General features: G+C 40.3%; 1 long non-coding RNA gene across 1 annotated transcript in view; it reads left to right on the top strand.

Moving 5' to 3' along the window:
* The first annotated feature begins 6 nt into the window (after positions 1-6).
* LOC139751206 (uncharacterized) overlaps positions 7-12,843 on the top strand; it is a 48,669-nt gene continuing 35,832 nt past the window's right edge. The window contains exon 1 of the long non-coding RNA XR_011713304.1: positions 7-2,588. This is a non-coding gene — a long non-coding RNA (uncharacterized lncRNA). The remainder of the gene's footprint in view (positions 2,589-12,843) is intronic.

Here is a 12,843-nt window from a genome sequence, read left to right as displayed (position 1 = left end):
GCCACCCCACCTTACAGGAAACAGCACAGATGCATGAATGAAAAAAAAAGAATTATGGCATATACATTCTTCTTTTCTCCTGCACACTTGATCTATGTCTTTTTTTTTTCTAGCTAGGTGTTCCCATATACATTCTTCTCTTTTTCCCACACACTTGATCAGTGTCCTTTTTTTAACACACAACTGAAACTGTTCATGATTCTTATTCATCCCCCCCAGTTATACCCATAACTGCCACATTACTTACTTTTGCAATTTAGTCACCCAACACTTATACCTTGTTTTTTGCATCGTAACTGCTGACACCCTTACTGAGCTATTCCCAAAACACTTGCCTGTGTTCATCACCCTTCCCAAGCCAAGTGCATTAGCTTTAATAGTCACCTTTCTCTTGTAATCCACTTTCATTCTTACTGAGATCGGTGTGGGGCCCACTTCCTTGCACTCGCACATTCCCATGACTTCTTCAGTAGGAGTACTACTACTACCTTTTCTCTAACCCTCACACCATTCTTCTCCCTTATCCAAGGGTTTTATTTTACTCAGAGCCAGAGCATCCAAAGTTCTGTTGATGGTGCTTAGAAAGTACATCTCATAAACTGGCCAAGAGGCTTACCAGACCTCTATCTTGAGCCATGAGAATAATAAGTGGGTCTCATCTGAAGAACTCTCAAGATTGGAGGCTGCAGAATATAAGTTTCAGTAAATGAAAGATGAAGAATTTTGATGTGAAGTCTCTGTTCACCACCAGGGTGCAGCCCAGGCAGCAGAAAGATTGGTCAGCAATATGAGGGATGAGGTCCTCGCTCTCTTGAGTGGACAATTTCAAATTCGTAACTTTGTGTGTTAAGTTTAGCCCATTTAAGATCCTGGGAAACAAGTACCATTAGTGAAGTGGGATAGCCAGTGGCATGCCATTTAGTGCCATCCTTGATTGACTGTTTAAAGTGACAATGGAGGAAGAATGCTACAAAAGGATCATAGGCAACACAGCATCCTGATTGAGATGTATGGATGATGTGCTAGTCATAATGCCAAAGAGATATGAAGCACAAAGGATTCTGGAGGCTCAATGCTGTACATGAAAACATACAATTTATAGAAAGATGATGAAGAAGACAACAAACTACCATTCTTAGCCACACTTATAAGGAGAGGGGATGAATGTCCCAAAGAAATTTATACAGTAAGCAGACCAATAGAGATGACTACATGCACTTCTTTTCAGTTCATGACAACAAGATCATATCAGCCTGAGTTTCTAACATAGGGCACTGGGGATATGCAGCCTTGGATATAGAAAACTTAAGTATGTTAGTGACTGGAGGATAAGATAAGGAGAATCATGGAGATTAGAGACAATGAGAGAAGAGGAGGAAAGAAATGATATAGTGGTTCCGAGCAGCAAGGAAACAAGTGCCACTGGGAGGTTACTCAGTGGCACCTTCACAGATATAGCAATGTGATCAAGGACCAAGTTGAGAGATATAGTGAAAGACAAAAGTAAACACAAATGAGAAGTGTGGTGTACATAATTCCAGGCAGAGGGTTTAACAGGACATATATGGAAGAGACTAGAAAAGGCATGGAAACAAGGACAAGAGACAAACCATGAGATGACCAATGGTACATGTAGAACAAGCATCCCATCTCCCCAAATAGGAGGATGTACAGATCATCCACTAATTCAAAGGAGGAAGGCAGTGGAAGCTGCCTACATTGTAACGTTAACACTGTTGCAGGAAGTTACAGCATTCCCCAGACTAATGGGTGGAGTTTGGTGAAATGCGAATGAACAGGCATGAGGAACTGACTAATCAGGGACCTCTACACCACAGCGACCCAAAATCTGATCCAACAGCATTCAGTATAGCCCTGTGTAAGACAAGGAGCATTAAGTATAACCCTGTCTGAGACAAGTAACATTAAGTATAACCCTGTGTGAGACAAGTAACATTAAGTGTAAACCTGTGTGAGACAAGTAGGTGTATTATTTTTCTGAGGAAAGCACAACTTTTGATGTGCTGTGAATTAAAGCTGATTAGCAGCTCATGTCTCATTGCTACCTTACTACTGATCTTCACACTAATGATTCGGAATATTATCATATGTAATTATCATAAAGCAAATTTAAGGAGAAAATAAAGTGTCTTAGGGATTTGGACCCTTCCTCTTAGAAAGAAATGTTGATCCCATTTGAATATTATTCAGGATTCTTATTTTTTGTATTTGTGTTTTTCTGTCTGAGGCATAGTTCCTTATGTTACCTCACAAAGGCTGAAAAGGCAAGCTTGTAAAAAAAAGAAAAAGAGAAACAGAATGATCTCGCTTTGACTCATATACAAGAAAGATTGTGAATTTAAAATGTGTAGAACCAGTTTGCTCACCCTTGATTTCATTCAGTGAAAGATTTGACATCTGAAGTACCAGATTTTTTATGAAAGGATGTGTTTAGATATGATAACTCAGTGATAGTACCTTTGCTCCTCAGGTATCGTCGAAATGGTATCAGACATGTGGAAGAATGCCATGAATTTGAAGTTGCTAGGTCACGGCGGGATAAGAAGAAAGAGAATAAAAAGAAGTCAGTAAGTATTTTTTCTTTTCTCCTTTTCCATGTATTATTTAATGATTAGAGTGTGTACTTTCAGGAGCTTTATTAAGTTACATATCTGGAAATTGAGTAATTTGGTGTAACCAAAACAAGCAAATTCTTGTTTTCTTACCCATAAAGATATTTAGGTATGTATTGACTCTGATGTTTCCAAGATTATGGATAACTTTTATCATAAATTGTAAGTGAATGTGAAATTTTTCTTGTTGATTATTGCTATATTTTAATCAGTAATTTTTTTTTATTAAGTTATTAATAGTTAGTAGGTAATGAATATCCAGATAACATTCAGCTGTGACTGTAGCTTTGAATTATTGTCTTTATATTTTAAGATTTATAGTAAGTTTTACTTGATTGGTATGTCTCCAAGAATCCAAGCCACATCTTAGTGTGAAGTCCAGGGAGAGGGAAGGCAAGATGGCTTAGGATTACTGAGTGTATAAAACAGCAGAAAATGAGAGGGATAGGATGGGCAAAGGGATGGAATAGAAAATGTATAGTTGAGAGATAAGATGAAATGTGTTTAAACTTAATTTGCCTTTTAAAAGCCAGAATGAAGTATGAGCATATATGTAACCAAATAGTGTTATGATGCTAATTTGGATACAACATAGGGGCTTTAACGTAAAACATTGGTGATACAACCAGCTCTTCTTTAATCGAAGTGTTAGAATAAGGTAAATTGTTGCTTGCTTAGCACCACGATAAAGTCTGCACTAGTGGGGGCTCAATCCATGGGGAAAATTACCAAGGCATGGGAAAATGTTCCTTCTATCTGTATTTCCTTAAGGTTTACAATTGTCTACCATAAGTGTGGAGAAATGAGATTTTTTGGTATTGCACATTTGTCTGCCTGGCTTGCTTGGGCTCTTGATAGATTGTAACTCATCACATGATAGAAGTATTATTGTTTTGATATTGTCTTGCCTTGTAATAGTAATGGTATTTTTTTTTATGCAAAATTGCTTTTCCTACCTCAATATGATACCATCTGGAACAAATGAACAATGGCCACATATGCATGCATCCATTCTGTAGTTGTCATGTATATTGAACTGGAACCAGCACCCTCTACTGCCAGGGTAGGGTGCAATTCAGCGCCGCCATTTCAGTGCCAGACCATTCAGCTCTAGGCCATGTCGCTGCTGGTCAGTTCCATTTTGTTCATATCTTGGTCATTTATGTCTTGCACTAAAAAATATTGATGTACTCCATGTCTAAATATTGTATTTTCTCCATGGACAACCTTAATGTTAATTTCCTTCACTATAACAAATGGTTGGCTGACCATCACTTTCAAACCAGTGGTGAATTGGAAGCCGGCAGATGTGAGGTGAGGGCGGCAGTCCCGTTTACCAGCAGCAGACCGAGAGAGAGCACGACGTTAGCTGGCTGTGGTTAATGCTACCTGCTGCCTGCCTGCTCCTCACCCACTCACCTCTGTATTGTTTGCATTTTGAACTGATGCCAACTATTCTACATTCCTTAAACTTTAACCCATGATGCAGACGGTACAAAACAAGAGAAGAAGAGAGAAATTCTGTCGTGAGGGATATCTATATCGATTTGACAAGTTAAGTAAGACTGAAGATGACGTTAAGTTTCCTTCACTATAACAAGTGGTTGGCTGACCGTCACTTTCAAACCAGTGGTGAATTGGAAGCCGGCATATGTGAGGTGAGGGTGGCAGTCCCGTTTACCAGCAGCAAACCAAGAGAGAGCACCACATCAGCTGGGTGTGAGTAATGCTACCTGCTGCCTGCCTGCCTGCTGCCTGCCTGCTCCTCACCCACTCACCTCTTTATAGTTTACATTTGGAGCTGATGCCAGCTATTCAACATTCCTTAAACTTTAACCCATGGCACAAACATTACAAAGCAAGAGAAGAAGAGGGGAATTCTGTCATGTGTGATATCTATATCAATTTGACAAGTTAAGACAGAGAATGATGTTAAGTTTTGGCGATGCCATGAAGATGGATGAAATGCCGGAATTCACATGAACATTAGGAGAAGAGTAATTAAGAAGATTAATGAACATACCCATCCCCCATCTGAAGTTGCAGTCGAGATAGAAAAGGCAAAAACAGGGACAAGACACCAGTCTGAGAAGATGTGTGAACCTCCAAGCATTATTAATAAGTGCATAGAAAATATGTCTTAAGCTGGCATTGCACAATTACCAAATAGGCTAGCATTGTATAAAATCATTCGGCAAAAATCGAATGAAGTCAATCAAGTTCCTGAAAACCCTAGATCCATTCAAGAGTTAAAAATTGCCTCACAGATACAAAATATATAAGCCCTCTCCAGAAACGGAGGAAAATTTTGTTTGATGGAAAGAGGAACGAGCCTCGATAGAATTGCTATTTTTGGAAGAGAGCAGGTTGGAACATGTAGCAACTTCAAACATTTGGTACATTGATGGAACATTTGCAGTTGCACCATATTTATTTTATCAAGTCTATATCATCATGGTCAAGGAACATGAGGGTGAGCGCCCCGTACTATATGCACCTTTACAGAATAAGCAGAGTGAAGCTTTTATGAGAATGATGGATATGATTAAGGAGATGGTACCAAATGCATGACCTGATGCCATCAACTGTGATTTTGAGCATGCAGCTTTTGCAACCATGAACGACTGCTTTCCCGAAGTAGAAATAAGAAGCTGCCTGTTCCATTTATCGCAAAATTTACTAAGACATAAAAAGTATGGGTCTCATGGGTTCATATGTTAACATTCCTGACTTTGCTTTATGTGCTAAAATGGTAGCAGCTCTTTTATTTGTACCAAGTAATGACATTGACTGTCACTTGGATGCTCTTGCAACAGACTTGTGTGGGGATTTGGTTCGACTTTTGAATTGGTTTGAAGACAATTACATTGGTCATCCATACCAGAGAGGATATTGGAGAAAACAACCATTGTTTCCTACAGAGATGTGGAACATGTGCAAACTAACATTACAAGAAGATAGAACCAATAACCATTCTGAAGTGGCAAACAGACGATTATGAGGCGAACTGTGAATGTTGCATCCAACCATATGGAACTTCATTGATGCTCTTAAACCATTCAAATTGGACGGGATGAATATTTCGAGAAACTTTCAGCTGGGCGTGAGCCTCAACCCAAATTACTGAAATACAGAAAAGCTGATGAAAGAATATTAAGAATTGTTTCTGAATATGGACACAGAAATTAAGTAGAATACCTGTGTGCAATTGCACACAATTTATCAAACTAAAATTAATGCTAACCTTTTGTTTTAGACGATTTTGAATATAATTTTTTTTTCAAACCAGTCTCTTGAACATGTATGATTCTTTGAGTAGATTATTGTAATTCAACAAATCATTATTTAAAATAAATGAATAAATAGATAGAAAAATGATAAGAGAGAGAGAGAGAGAGAGAGAGAGAGAGAGAGAGAGAGAGAGAGAGAGAGAGAGAGAGAGAGAGAGAGTTTATATGCATACAATATATTTTTTCAAAATGGATATTTCGTTTCAGCATAATTATTTTTATTAGATAAATCAATCCTTAGGTGGTGCTGAATAGTCTGGTGCTTAATAGGCCGGTGCTGAATAGTAAGGCGCTGAAACATTGGTCCTGAATTGGGCCATCCTCCTACTGCCATATCTTACAGACTGTCCCATGACCACTTCATCATAACCCATTGATAACTTGTTGCTTCCCTTATATACCATGTCAGTCAAATTTATTCTTTCCCATGAAAGCCTCTCATTCCTTAGAATGTTCATATCCTTATACCCTAGTACCTGCACTCTCTGTCTCCTCCTTGGTCTTAATTCCACCTTGTTCCCTGCTGTTCTGATGTGTAGATCCATGGATTTAGTTTTATTCCAGATACATGTAATTAATTTTATTTCATTTTATCAGTATCCAAACTATTTCAGCACCCCTTAGTCAGCTTTCTCGGTCAGACTGCACTTACTGCCTTACCTTGCTCTTACATTAATAATGATTGTTAATATTTTTTTATATTTATTATACTTGCTGTCTCCTGTGTTAGTGAGGTAGCGTAAGGAAACAGACGAAAGAATGTCCCAACCCACCCACATACACATGCATATACATAAACTTCCCACTCACACACGTATACATACCTATACATTTCAACGTACACATACATATACATGCACAGACATATACATATTTACACATGTACATATTCATACCTGCTGCCTTCATCTATTCCCGTCGCCACCCCACCACACATGAAACAGTAACATGCCTGTGCGAGGTAGTGCTAGGAAAAGGCAACAAAGGCCACATTCGTTCACACTAAGTCTCTAGCTCTCATGTGTAATGCACCGAAACCACAGCTTCCTTTCCACATCTAGGCCATATAAAACTTTCCATAGGTTACCCCAGACGCTCCACATGCCCTGCTTCAGTCCATTGACAGTATATTGACCCCGGTATACCACATGTATAAAAGAAAGCAGCAGGGGGTCAAGAGAAAGGTGCACGGATCAAAAAAGAGGGCAAATGAGAGTTGAGGTGAGAGGCTATCATTAAATTTTAGGGGGAACAAAAAGATATTTTGGAAGGAGGTAATTAATTCTCCCCTAGCCTTGGGGATAGGGGAGAAAGAATACTTCCCATGCATTCCTCACGTGTCGTAGAAGGCGACTAAAGGGGATGGGAGCAGGGGGCTAGAAACCCTCCCCTCCTTGTATTTTAACTTTCTAAAAGGAGAAACAGAAGGAGTCACGTGGGGAGTGCTCATCCTCCTCGAAGGCTCAGATTGGGGCGTCGAAATGTGTGTGGATGTAACCAAGATGAGAAAAAAGGAGAGATAGGTAGTATGTTTGAAGAAAGGAACCTGGATGTTTAGGCTCTTAGTGAAACGAAGCTCAAGGGTAAAGGTTTGGGAATGTCTTGGGAGTAAAGTCAGGGGTTAGTGAGAGGACAAGAGCAAGGGAAGGAGTAGCACTACTCCTGAAACAGGAGTGGTGGGAGTATGTGATAGAGTGTAAGAAAGTAAACTCTAGATTGATATGGGTAAAACTGAAAGTGGATGGAGAGAGAGGGGGTGATTATTGGTGCATATGCACCTGGGCATGAGAAGAAAGATCATGAGAGGCAAGTGTTTTGGGAACAGCTGAATGAGTGTGTTAGTGGTTTTGATGCACGAGGCCAGGTTATAGTGATGGGTGATTTGAATGCAAAGGTGAGTAATGTGGCAGTTGAGGGAATAATTGGTATACATGGGGTGTTCAGTGTTGTAAATGGAAATGGTGAATAGCTTGTAGATTTGTGTGCTGAAAAAGGACTGGTGATTGGGAATACCTGGTTTAAAAAGAGAGGTATACTTAAGTATACATATGTAAGTAGGAGAGATGGCCAGAGAGCGTTATTGGACTACCTGTTAATTGATGGGCGTGCGAAAGAGAGACTTTTGGATGTTGTGCTGAGAGGTGCAACTGGAGGGATGTCTGATCATTATCTTGTGGAGGCGAAGGGGAAGATTTGTAGAGGTTTTCAGGAAAGAAGAGAGAATGTTGGGGTGAAGAGAGTGGTGAGAGTAAGTGAGCTTGGGAAGGAGACTTGTGTGAGGAAGTACCATGAGAGACTGAGTACAGAATGGAAAAAGGTGCAAACAAAGGATGTAAGGGGAGTGGAGGAGGAATGGGATGTATTTAGGGAATCAGTGATGGCTTGCGCAAAAGATATTTGTGGCATGAGAAGAGTGGGAGGTGGGCAGATTAGAAAGGGTAGTGAGTGGTGGGATGAAGAATTAAGTTTGTTAGTGAAAGAGAAGAGAGAGGCATTTGGACGATTTTTGCAGGGAAAAAATGCAATTGAGTGGGAGATGTATAAAATAAAGAGGCATGAGGTCAAGAGCAAGGTGCAAGAGGTGAAAAAGAGGGCAAATGAGAGTTGGGGTGAGAGAGTATCAATAAATTTTAGGGAGAATAAAAAGATGTTTTGGAAGGAGGTAAATAAAGTGCGTAAGACAAGGGAACAAATGGGAACTTCAGTGAAGGGGGCTAATGGGGAGGTGATAACAAGTAGTGGTGATGTGAGAAGGAGATGGAATGAGTATTTTGAAGGTTTGTTGAATGTATTAGATGATAGAGTGGCAGATATAGGGTGTTTTGGTTGAGGTGGTGTGCAAAGTGAGAGGGTTGGGGAAAATGATTTGGTGAACAGGGAAGAGGTAGTAAAAGCTTTGTGGAAGATGAAAGCCGGCAAGGCAGTGGGTTTGGATGGTATTGCTGTGGAATTTTATTAAAAAATGGGGTGACTGTATTGTTGACTGGTTGGTGAGGTATTTATGACTCATGGTGAGGTGCCTGAGGATTAGCAGAATGCTTGCATAGCGCCATTGTATAAAGGCAAAGGGGACAAAGGTGAGTGCTCAAATTACAGAGGTATAAGTTTGTTGAGTATTCCTGGTTTGTTGAGTATTCCTTATCCACATGGTTGTTTGATTTGTTTATGGATTGGGTGGTTAGGGAGGTAAATGCAAGAGTTTTGGAGAGAGGGGTGAATATGCAGTCCGCTGTGGATGAGACGGCCTTGGAAGTGGGTCAGTTGCTGTTTGCTGATGATACAGCTCTAGTGGCTGATTTTTGTGCGAAACTCCAGAAGTTGATGACTCAGTTTGGAAAAGTGTGTCTAAGGAGAAAGTTGAGAGTAAATGTGAATAAGAGCAAGGTTATTAGGTTCAGAAGGGTTGAGGGACAAGATGATTGGGATGTAAGTTTGAATGGAGAAAAATTTAAGGAATTGAAGTGTTTTAGATATCTTAGAGTGGACTTAGCAGCAGATGGAACCACGGAAATGAAAGTGAGTCACAAGATGGGGGAGGGGGCAAAGGTTCCTGGAGCGATGGAGAATGTGTGGAAGGAGAGGACATTATCTCAGAGAGCAAAAATGGTTATGTTTGAAGGAATAGTATTTCCAACAGTGTTATATGGTTGCGAGGCATTGGCTCCCAGATATCTAAAGCACTTCACTTCCTCCAATTTTTCTCCATTCAACCTTACCTCCCGATTGACTTGTCCCTCAACCCTACTGAACCCAATAACCTGGCTCTTATTCACATTTACTCTTAGCTTTCATCTTTCCCACACTTTACCAAACTCAGTCACCAGCTTCTGCAGTTTCTCACCTGAATCAGCTACCAGCGCTGTATCATCAGTGAACAACAACTGATTCACTCTTCAAGCTCTCTCATCTAGAAAAGACTCTATACTTGCCCCTCTCTCCAAAACTCTTGCATTCACCTACCTAACAACCCCATCCATAAACTAATTAAACAACCATGGAGACATCACGCACCCCTGCCACAAACCAACATTCACTGGGAACCAATCACTTTCCTCTCTTCCTACTCGTACACATGCCTTACATCCTTGATAAAATCTTTCCACTGCTTCTAGCAACTTTCCTCCTGCACTTCCCACAAAACTCTTGCATTCACCTCCCTAATCACCCCATCCATAAACAAATTAAACAACCATGGAGACGTCATGCACCCTTGCTACAAATCGACATTCACTGAAAGCCAATCACTTTCCTCTCTTCCTACTTGTACACATGCCTTACATCCTTGGTAAAAGCTTTTCACTACTTCTAGCAACTTACCTCCCACACCATATACTCTTAAAACCTTCCACAAAGCATCTCTATCCACCGTATCATATTCCTTCTCCAGATCCATAAATGCTACATACAAATCCTTCTGTTTTTCTAAGTATTTGTCACATACACTCTTAAAAGCAAACACCTGATCCACACATCCTCCACCACTTCTAAAACCACAATGCTCTTCCCCAATCTGATGCTCTGTACATGCCTTCACCCTCTCAATCATTAGCCTCCCGTATAATTTCCCAAGAATACTCAACAAACTTATGCCTCTGTAATTTGAACACTCACCTTTATCCCCTTTACCTTTGTAGAGTGGCACTATGCATGCATTCTGCCAAAACTCAGGCACTTCACCTTGATCCATACATACATTGAATATCCTTACCAACCAATCGACAACACAGTCACCCCCTTTTTATATAAGTTCCACTGCAATACCATCCAAACCTGCTGCCTTGCCGGCTTTCATCTTCTGCAAAGCTTTTATTACCTCTTCTCTGTTCACCAAACCATTCTCCCTGACCCTCTCACTTTGCACACCACCCCAACCAAAACACCCTATACCTGCTCTCTATCATCAAACATTCAGCAAACCTTCAAAATACTCACTCCATCTCCTCCTCACTTCATCACTACTTGTTATTACCTCCCCATTAGCCCCCTTCACCGATGTTCCCATTTGTTCTCTTGTCTTATGCACTTTATTTACCTCCATCCAAAACATCTTTTTATTCTCCCTGATATTTAATGATATTCTTTTCCCCCAACTCTCATTTGCCCTCTTTTTCACCTCTTGGACCTTTCTCTTGACCTCCTGCCGCTTTCTTTTATACATATCCCAGTCATTTGCACTGCTCTTTGAATATTGTCCAAACGCCTCTCTCTTCTCTTTCACTAACAATCTGCCCACCTCCCACTTTTCTCATACCACATGCATCTTTTGCGCAAACCATCACTGCTTCCCTAAATACATCCCATTCTTTCCCCACTCCCCTTACATCATTTGCTCTCACCTTTTCCCATTCTGCACTTAATCTCTCCCGGTATTTCCTCACACAAGTCTCCTTTCCAAGCTCACTTACTCTCACCACTCTCTTCTCTCCAACATTCTCTCTCCTTTTCTGAAAACCTTTTCAAATCTTCACCTTTGCCTCCACAAGATAGTGATCAGACAACCCTCCAGCTGCCCCTCTCAGCACATTAACATCCAAAAGTCTCTCTTTTACACGCCTATCAATTAACACGTAATCCAATAATGCCCTTTGACCATCTCTCCTACTCACATACGTATATTTATGTATATCACTTTTTAAACCAGGTATTCCCAATCACCAGACTTTTTCAGCTCACAAATCCACAAGCTCTTCACCATTTCTCTTTACAACACTGAACACCCCATGTACACCAATTATACCCTCAAGTGCCATTTTACTCACCTTGCATTCAGATCTCCCTTCACTATAACCTGGTCTCGTACATCACAGCTGCTAATACACTCACTCATCTGCTCCCAAAACACTTGCCTCAAATGATCTTTCTTCTCAAGACCAGGTGCATAGGCACCAATAATCACCCATCTCTCTCCATCCACTTTCAGTTTTACCCATATCAATCTGGAGTACTTTCTTAGACACTATCACATATTCCCACAACTGCTTCAGGAGGAGTGCTACTCTTTCCTTTGCTCTTGTCCTCTCACTAACCCCTGACTTTACTCCCAAAACCCTCCCAAACCACTCTTCTTTACCCTTGAGCTTTGTTTCACTCAGAGCCAAAACATCTGGGGTCCTTTCCTCAAAGCATACTACCTGTCTCTCCTTTTTTCTCATCTTTGTTACATCCATACACATTTAGATAACCCAATCTGAACCTTTGAGGAGGATGAGCACTCCGTACATGACACCTTCTGTTTCCCATTTTAGAAAGTAAAATACAAGGAAGGGAGGGTTTCCAGCATCTCCCACGTTGGTGAGGTCATGTCAGAAACATTTGAATAGTGGCCTCCATTATCTAGCTTTTATGTATAAAGCACCAAAACCAGAGCCCATTCCCTGTTTTACCCAGACCCCTCATAATATGCCTAATGATAATAACAGCAACAATAATGATAATTTTCATCGTACTTAATCGTCTCTCCTGCTTTATTAAATTATCATTAGGAAAAAACAAACAGTGGCCTTGTATGTACACATCCAGTCTTTAGTTATTCTTTATATATTCCATAACTCTGTATTCATCACCATTAGTTCTTTATTAGTTTCCCTTTATTTTTATGTACTCTTTGAAATGACCAGAAATTGAATCAGCAAGTTTCCGAAGGTGTTTAGGATCCATCTTTTTCCAAACTTCGAAAGTGGCTGTCTCTGGCTTAGTTTGTGATGAAGTATCCCTATTTTGTAATTTCATTTTCATAAAGTGCCCACAAGTTATCTGTTGGATTCATACCAGGTGAATTCTTGGGTTAGATGCTTGCTGAAAAACTCCTCTGCATGGTCTTTCAGCAAGTCAAGAACTAGTTTATCAGTGTGGTAGGAAGCCCCTTTCTGTGTGAACACTTTGGCCTTGCACTTTTTGAACAAATTTGGAAGGTGGTCACA

This window comes from Panulirus ornatus, chromosome 1 (assembly GCF_036320965.1).
Source record: "Panulirus ornatus isolate Po-2019 chromosome 1, ASM3632096v1, whole genome shotgun sequence".
Classification (NCBI taxonomy): Eukaryota; Metazoa; Arthropoda; class Malacostraca; order Decapoda; family Palinuridae; genus Panulirus; species Panulirus ornatus.
The sequence above is the reverse complement of the archived record's forward strand: the minus strand, read 5'-3'. Positions and strand labels throughout refer to the sequence as shown.